Source organism: Ornithodoros turicata, chromosome 7, assembly GCF_037126465.1.
Source record: "Ornithodoros turicata isolate Travis chromosome 7, ASM3712646v1, whole genome shotgun sequence".
Classification (NCBI taxonomy): Eukaryota; Metazoa; Arthropoda; class Arachnida; order Ixodida; family Argasidae; genus Ornithodoros; species Ornithodoros turicata.
Window position 1 is genome coordinate 10,621,787 of NC_088207.1, and position 7,650 is coordinate 10,629,436.

Genomic DNA, 7,650 nt, shown 5'->3' on the forward strand with positions numbered 1-7,650 from the left:
AACCATTGCCGCGAATGATAGGGCTGTCGCTTCTGATTCGAGGACAGAGGGGGGCGTACACCTTTTGTGTCAATTTGGATGTATGATAACTGACACAAAAAGGCGTACGCCCTCCTTTCTCTTCGAATCAGAAGCGATAACCCTATCGTTCGTGGTCATGGTTGGCGCAGAGCGTGCTATGCGGTGAAGTTCTGTTTTTAGAGTGCACTAGAATTCCTCTGGAATAAGCACTTCATGAACGCAAGAAAATGATTATTGACTGTTCAGGAAACAGGTTGCCACAACAAAGCAAGATACAAAGTAGCAAAGGCACACTTACTCCTCTGATGCCCTCAGGAGGGCAAAAATGCGAGGGCGGGTAACTCTCGAAGACGCTGAAGACGAAGACACTCGCAAGCTGAATTCTGGGTAGTTGACGTACCTAGGTTGCAGCCCTTGCTGTTGGACTTTTCTGTAGAGACTTTGACATAAATGGAACAGGCATCCATGAACGGTCGTCCCGGGAAACGAACGGCGAATAGCGTTCATTGCAGCTAAGTCCAAGTCCGTGATGAAGAAAAGTGGCTCGCGGTTGCCCGTAATGCGTCAGTCGTCCGCAGTACAGCAGTGCAACTTTAGCTGCCGCAGCAGTTCCTTTTGCTTCCTCTCTGTTTCCCTTGTTCTTCCCTTGTTTCTCTCTGTTCCCTCTGCGTTAACTTCCGTGCTTTCAGTCTCATGCTTTCCATAATAGTGTTCTCGAATTGTAGTTTCCATCAAATAAATTTGAGATGGTATCCCCCCTAAGCGTATCAAGACGGGCTGGTTTGTGCAGGTTGAGCTCTTGGGCTTATGTTGTGTGGTTGTGTTTGTCTTGCTTGCTCTCCCCATCATGGTATCCTCCCCGTGAGAATACAGGTTGTGTTATTTATTTTTGGAAACACATCACATCACAGCGCGTTCAGTTAAAAAAGAAAGAAAATCAATAATAATAATACTCAAATAACAAGGACAGTACACGGTGTATTTTGCTCACAGTGTAGAAAAACGAGCAAATAATATTTCATAAATTTAATAAACTACAAAGTTAGTTAGGATGCTGCCATACATAAACATCAACTAGCCATACATAAACATCGGCTGCTAAACTGGCCATACAAGAAAACGAGAAAAATAAATGCGTTGATAATTGGTGGGAGCGAAACCTAAACCGAAACCGAAACCAAAATCGTGGTGGATTTCTCTAAAACGCTATTATCTAAAACGAGGCTCTCTAAAACGGGATCTCTAAAACGAGGTTCGCTAAAACGAGACTCTCTAAAATGAACGGATCCCGAGCATCGCGTGTTGTTCCGGTGGAAATTTAGTTGAATGAATCGCCACAGTCCCAACGTATATCGCGCAGTGTTGACCAAGGCCAAGTCAACCAAGCATTCTGGTGAGTTATGCTTTCGTAGACTGCCTTGCGTAGCAGTGTGCTATCCACACATAGTTGCATGCTCATACATGTAATTTGACTGAATCAGACAGCAGAAATGCCTGCAATATATGTAGCTCGGTATGTGTTAGTAGATTTGCGCCGTTTGTAGTTCGTTTCGCGTTCAGGAACAACAAATGTATTCGAAGTTAAGACGTTAAGATATCGGTAATGCCACACAGTACAGCAGCATTTATCATTGTGAGCCATATTTGATTTGTTAAAATTTGTCGTCATATCTGTTCAAAAATAAAAGCACAAGTCGGCATACTCGAATTGATCTCCTTGAACTGCTTATGGCGAACATCTGCAAATGTTGTGCTTATGTGCCTCCGCGCACCATACTAGGCGCAAAAGCATATCTGATTAGAACAAATATTTTAAGAGGAAGTTATTTAAATACGCTGTTGGCTGTGTCTTGAGGTACGTCGGACCGACGTATTCCAACCAAAACTACCAAAACTAAAACGGATACGCCCTCTGTTCCTTGACGCGGGGTACTTCGGATAGTTGGACAACTGCGACATCGCAAAGTCCGCTTTCGTGCCGGGAGAGTTGTGTTCGTGAAGCGGTATCAGGCGGAGCAAATCCCCAAGCGGCCATCTTGAATTGGTTCTCGCGTATGATTTCACAAGCGACTATCGCGATAGACCGCAGCTGCACACGTACGCATGGTATTAATACATAATGTCATCCATCACATCCCGGAGAAGAGATATGCAAGCTTGGCCCCCAAGACATCGCATAAGCTGCTGTCTGCGTGTTAATTTACAGCTCCATTTCGCTATCCTATTTCACCCCGCAGCATGAGCGTAGCGTGTAAACATATTCTATTCGTATTCACGATACACATGCAAGGCCATTTTGAACATGTTCAACAGTTGCTGCTACACCTAGCAGAGCACTTAGAGAGCTAAGAGAGCACTTATAGAAGTAGCAGTCGATCCCGTCGTATGATTGTGTGTATGAGTGAGAAAAATGTAAGAGCGAAAGAAGGGGATGAGTGAGAGAGAGAGTGGTTGAATTGTCCCTTCAGATGACGCGCCCTTGGAAGTCGTTGGGGAAGTGAGTTAGCTTAGCTCAATTGGTAGAGCCCTGGACCGGAAATCCAGAAGATGTGAGTTCGAGTCCTACAGCTGGCTAACCTTTTCTGTGACTTCCATCTTTCAAGGCTATTTTGTTTTCATAACGAGACGTGGAGAGGCCCAAGAAGCAACATCGTCGACTTGGGACACTCATTCTTTCATCACAAACTCTGGAAAGATCGTAAGCAGTTTTCTGTGCCCCAGCAGCGATCAAACATGACTTCTTGCGTGTGCCGAGTCTGCCACTTTCACGGCAAACGAAGAAGCAATTTCCACTTACGACGGAGGAATACAGTTGCAACAATGATGTCAGCGAGCTGCCAAATAACAGCAATGTGCGACTTTTTAAATCACTTTTTTATGTATTGGCATCGGAGGAACTGCATAAACCTTATGTTGCCATTGTGCCTACCAACTTGCACGTGCCTTATCACGTGTCTACCAACTCGCTTCGGCAAATTCCTATCCTATATCCTATCTACCTATCCTATCGATCTATCCGATAGACTTTGAGATATTTCAGCAAATAGTAAACAACATGCGTGAATGCATATCTAATCATGTGGGACAAGCTGGCGTCCAACTAGGAAATTCAAGCTGGGAGTTGTTCTGTTTGGAATGGAACATGGAATTTAACCTGATGGCTGGATGATGAAAGACACCACGGTTGGAGGCAACGATTCCGTCCATAAGAAAGTTCCTCGGGCAATTTATGTGGACCTAGAACCCACTGTGATAAATGAGATGCGGGAAGGTCTCTACTGTTTTATCCGGACATGTTGTTAACTGGCAAGGAGAATGCCTCAAGCAACTATACTCGTGGACGCTATACTATTGGGAGAGAGATCCCCGAACTGGTGTTGGAACGCATCCGTCAGCTGACACGCCAGGCCATGGACCTGCAAGGCTTCCTCATTTTTCCCAGCTTAGGCGGACGCACTGGCTCCGCCTTCACGTCGTTGCTTGTGGAGCATCTCTCAGTAGCGTATGAGAAGAAGCCAATACTTGGGTTTACCGTCTACCCTGCATCCAAGGTAGACACCGCCGTTTTCGAGTCGCCTGTTTTGTCGTATAGTGCACTGAGTTAATTAGCCTGTTTGACTGCCTAGGTTTATACCGGCGTTGTGGAACCCTACGATGGTGTCCTCACCACTCACGCAACTCGCGCATTTTGACTGCACACTTATGGTGGGCAACGACGCTACAACATGTTTAAAAACAACTTGGACATCGACTGTCCCGTCTACACGAATGTGAACAGGCTCGTTGGACAGATTGTCTCTTCCGTCACTTCGTCCGTGCGGTTCAAAAAAAAAAACGTCAACGTCATAGAAATCATAAGTAGAAAGGCTAGAAGAAAAGCTGGGAGAGAGGGTGATGGGGGAGAGCAAAAGAGCAGTTCAGTCTGCTGCTCAAGTCAATCACATTTTGAAGGGCATCGCTGACGATCTCTTCGGCTTCCTCGCGCCCAAGTCGCCAAAAACCGTGTCGGAACTTATCGAGGAGTGCAGCGAGTTCGAAGAAATGCGGAACCGCAGACTTTCTCCTGGGTTCCATCGCCTCCCGGAAACACTTGCAACCTCGACCCCTTGCGACACACGGTCTCTCTTTGACCTTGTCCGTCGTGTTGTCGCCGAAGAGATCAGGTCCGTTATGCTGTCGACTCCTTTTACCCTACCTGCTTATTCCACACCTTGTGAACCCCACCAAGACAAGCTCGCTACCGCCGCGGCCTCTGGCGCCCACCTTGACGACATGGGTTTACTTACCGAGTCAACGTACGCTGCAAGGCCGACATACGCAGACGTGTGTGCTTCCCGCCCGTGGCAACCTCCTGTCCCACATTGGCCCGCAGTTCGCCCATATCGGCCCACGCAGCCGCCTGCGGACTACCAGCCAGCATTCGACCGCTTTTCACGCACCAACACGTGGCGCACGGCCGACGGACGCCCCATCTGCTATTACTGCCACTCACCTGGCCATATCCTGCGATATTGTCGCCGCCGCGACCTGACACTCCCCCGCCTGGCCCGGTTTACTATTCACGCCAAATGCCGCGGGATTCTGCTAACGACACTGATCACGCAGGTGGCGAATGGCGCTCACGGTCACCGTCGCCGTACCCCCGTCGTCGGTGGTCGTCGTCGCCTATGGTTACACCGGCCTCAAACTAATTCGTGCAGCCTGCGGTACCCTGGAAGCGCAGGCTGCAGCTCCGAATCCGCCGCTATATTCCGCCGTATATTCTTTCGGTCCAAGCTCCGCCCACCCTGTCGCTTTACGCCCACAACGCCCCAACCATATCTCAATCCTCCTGGACAGTCACCCTGTGCTTCCCCTAGTCGATACCGGCGCCACAAGATCATGTGTGTCCAGGGAGTTCTGCCGCCGTATCCGGAAAGTTTGCATGCCGCCGCCGGTCGGACAGTTCGTGCGTATGGGAGACATCTCTCTGGTCGGCCCGATAGCATCCTGCGCCGCTAGGGTGTCTGCTTCTGGACAACCCATGCTGTCTCCTTTCTGGTCCTGCCACAGTGCATCTGTGATGTGATACTGGGCACCGACTTCCTGTACGACACTCGGGCCGTGATAGACTGTGGTACTGGTACCACTAGTTGGGATATCTTACCAAACGAGACCTTGTTTGACCAAAACCAGCACAGCACCGTCAGATTGTGTGCCGGAGAAGATGTCGTTCTATTCCTTCACGCGCTGTCTCCCGTACGTCTCCGCGCCTCTACATCTTGTCTTAACGGGCCCGGTTTAGCGCCTTGTGCGCCGGCATTGCTGCCCAAAGGCCTGCTGCTCCCTGCCAGCCTGGTATGCCTGACGTCATGTAAAACATTTGGCTGGGTCCTCAACCCCACGACAGAAAAGCATTTCATCCCGCAAGACATGTGTGTCGCTCGCCACTCTTACAGCCGTCGCCCCCGACGCAATATTTCGTGCATCACACGACGCCTCTACCAGCACCGGTCTGCGGACTCCTCCCTCGGCTCTCCCGTGGCTCCGTAAGGCCATCGCCGATGACTTGCCGCCAGATGAACAGCAGCAACTATTGTCTACCCTGGGAAAATTTCATGACATCTTCGATTGCGACGCCTTCAGTCCTCACTTACCGGTTACGAACATGGTAGAACACCCTATTAATACCGGCAGCTCCCCTCCGGTTCACCGCCGCCCCTATAGGGTCTCGTCGTCGGAGCGCGATGTCATCCAATCGCACGTCGCCGACATGGTCAAACGCGGCGTGGTTCAGCCATCGTCCAGCCCGCGGTCTTCCTCTGTTGTCCCCGTTAAGAAAAAGGACGGTACTTGGCGGTTCTGTATTGACTTCAGGAAGTTAAACAAGATCACAAAGAAAGACGTGTATCCGCTACCCAGGATTAACGACCTCCTTGACTGCCTCAATGGGTCCGAATACTTCTCCTCCCTGGACCTCCGCAGCGGTTACTGGCAGATCCCCGTCGCCGATGCCGACCGTGAAAAAACTGCTTTTGTTACCCCGGATGGCTTATACGAGTTCACCGTAATGCCATTTGGTCTGTGCAATGCCCCCGTTACATTTGAGCGGATGATGGATACCATCCTGCGAGGGCTGAAGTGGCAAACGTGTCTCTGTTACCTGGACGATGTAGTAGTATTTTCTTCCACGTTTCAAGACCATATCGCCAGGCTATCGGAGGTGCTCTCCCGTTTGCGGTCTGCTCGGCCTCAGCTGAATTCGAAGAAATGCTCCTTCGGTGCTCGCCGTGTCACAGTCTTGGGCCATGTCGTTGAACGCGACGGCATCCATCCCGACCCTAAAAAGGTGCAAGCGGTTCAGGATTTTCCCCCGCCCTCCTCACTCAAGCAACTACGAGCGTTCCTTGGCCTTTGCTCCTACTTTCGGCATTTTATATCACGCTTCGCCGACATTGTCGAACCGTTATATCTCCTCCTCAAACGTGATGCGCCCTATACTTGGACAGCCGCTGCGAGCTCTGCTTTCGGAGAACTCAAACAACGCCTCACCACGGAGCCCGTCCTGGGATTCTTCGTTCAGGACGCCTTGACCGAACTGCACACCGATGCTAGTGGCACGGGTTTAGGCGCAGTACTTGTCCAAAAAGTTAACAGCGTGGAACGAGTCATCGGCTAGGCCAGCGGTACCCTCTCCAGCCCAGAACGCAACTACTCCACAGCTGAAAAAGAGTGCTTAGCGATTGTCTGGGCCATCTCCAAATTTCGCCCCTACGTTTATGGCAGGGCTTTTGCTGTCGTGACAGACCACCACTCCCTTTGCTGGCTGTGCAATCTGAAAGACCCCGGTGGCCCTCGGATGCTAAAACTACAAGAGTACGACATCACCATCGCCTACAAGTCCGGACGACACCATTCCGACGCTGACGCTGTCTCCCGCCTCCATCCCTCCTCTGCGGACGACGTGACGGCTTCTGCCCAGTTCACCGTCTGCCCTTTGTCTACGGTCGATGTCGCAGCCGCACAAAGCCAGGACCACAATCTTGTCCCTCTCATACAACATTTGCAGAACCCCGAAAGACCAGCCCCCCGGCGCCTTCAACGAAAAGCGATGTTGTACTCTTTGCACAACGGTGTCCTCTACCGAAAGAACTACCATCCCGATGGGAACCGCTGGCTACTCGTCGTGTCATCATCCTTACGCAACGACGTCATTCGGACCTGTCATAACGATCCCTCCCCCGGCCACCTTGGGTTCCTCAAAACATACTCTCGCTTGGCCCATCGTTTCTTTTGGCAAGGCATGCACCGGTCTGTATGGAAGCATGTTCGTGCCTGCCTTTTGTGCCAACAGCTTGTCGCGACGTGAAGTTAAGAGTCGAACACAGGCAGCAGGAGGAATAGCCAGTTTACTGGGCAAGAGCGCGACTAGAATGAATGCCGGTGAAGATGATGCGTGCCCGATGAGCTTGGCTGGTCACGAGGGCGTGGCCTAGCATCGTCGTCAGCTACAGGTACCCCCTCCCTTGACCGAATGCCGGCGAGGTATGAGACGGACAGAAGGTAGGCCGGGTGCCCAATGTACCGAACGTGACGGATGCACCTGTGAGGGCGGGCAGGGGGACGGGGCACGAGAAGGCTCGGGCACCG